At 32.8% G+C, this 1,666-nt stretch overlaps 1 pseudogene; it reads left to right on the top strand.

The window, feature by feature from the left end:
• Positions 1-475: 475 nt before the first annotated feature.
• LOC106476443 overlaps positions 476-1,666 on the top strand; it is an 18,547-nt pseudogene continuing 17,356 nt past the window's right edge.

Here is a 1,666-nt window from a genome sequence, read left to right as displayed (position 1 = left end):
AAGTCAGGAGGCTAAGTTGGTACAACATATCCATCTATAAATCAGGAAGCTAAGTTGGTACAACGTATCCATCTATAAATCTGAAGGCTAAGTTGGTACAATATATCCATCTATACTTTATGGAAAAAAAATTCATATCCTGAACTAGATTTAGAAGTATGTAAACATGGGCATTCGGTCAGTAATATCATTGGGACCCCCCCCCCTTTCTTTCTATCTATTAACTTTTGGTAATTTTTCATAAAAGAAATTTAGATGATCAGATTTTTTCATGCATCCATAAAACAGCAATAGCCATTTTAGCTCATTAACTAGTATGAATTTCTAGTGAGTTTTGGAATATTCCACTACCGGGCCCCTCAACAGACCCTGGCCCCTGGGGCAGCTGTTCTCCTTCTCGTCAGCCCTGTATGTAATAGTACATAGTGTAAAGAAGTGAGTCACAAGTCAGTGTATGAAGAGTGTTCTGTTTGTAATGTATGATGAGAAATATTTTGTTATAGCTTTTAATAGTAACAAAATCTACCACTAGAGCCTGCTGCATAAATCCTTATCTACTATATTTTAGGTTGAGTTTGAAGGGGCCAAGCACGAGGTTCGTCAATTACAAGAAGAGATAGAAGCATTAAATTCTCAGGTTGAGGAAATGACATCACTAAAACAAATAGCAGAAAAGCAACTTGAAGAAGCATTAGAAGCATTGCAGTCTGAGAGAGAACAGAAATACGCATTAAAGAAGGAATTAGATAACCGAGTAAACTCTGAATCCATTTTTAACTTAAACAACTTGGCTCTATCCAACTTTCGATTTGGAAGTAAGTTATTTTATTATGATGTTACTTGATAAGTTTTATTGTAATGAAACAGGAGGTGATAGAAGAGAAACACAACAACAACTAGAAATCAGAAATGGTTACTCCAATAAGAACAGAGACTTCGTGTTATTGAAATTTTGTAATGACTTGTAGGATATATAATGCTGTATTTTCTTCATTAAAATATTTATTACTGCTAGATTCCATAACGGACAGATTTTTGGTTATCATTAGAGTTGTTTTAATTCAAATCAGAATATAATGCAGTCGTAATCAAAATACATAAGCTTGCTGAAACTAACGAATTCTTACTTTAACATTATATATGTAAATGTAAATCAGCTTTGTTATTGTACTGATCAGTTAATGCCACTGCGTTGTGTGCATTTTAATCGTCAAAGAGTGGGATCTTCATCTAAAATTGGAATCATTTTTATGTTTTCTCTATACATTGAGGAAGCAAAGATCTGTTGATTTATCAACTGTTCCGACCTATACTTAATACAACAGCATCGTTTGTTTCCAAAAAAAAATAATCTTCTATTCTTTTAAAGTATACTTTCATCATTTTTTAAATTTAAAATCCAGAAACAGCAATCTGCTAAAAAAAAAATTCCATCCCTGCTAGAAAGTTCCTGTAGACCAAATAAGGAAAACAGTTGTGGTAACTGAGATTTGACAAGAAGTAAACTAAGTTTGTATCGGAAAAACTAAACCTAGGGTAACTAACATAATGTTAATAAAGTCTAGACAAGAAGTGAACTAAGTTTGTATCGGAAAAACTAAACCTAGGGTAACTAACATCATGTTAATAAAGTCTAGACAAGAAGTGAACTAAGTTTGTATAGGAA

This window comes from Limulus polyphemus, unplaced genomic scaffold (genome assembly GCF_000517525.1).
Source record: "Limulus polyphemus unplaced genomic scaffold, Limulus_polyphemus-2.1.2 Scaffold10589, whole genome shotgun sequence".
Classification (NCBI taxonomy): Eukaryota; Metazoa; Arthropoda; class Merostomata; order Xiphosura; family Limulidae; genus Limulus; species Limulus polyphemus.
This window is presented reverse-complemented; position numbering and strand designations above follow the sequence as displayed.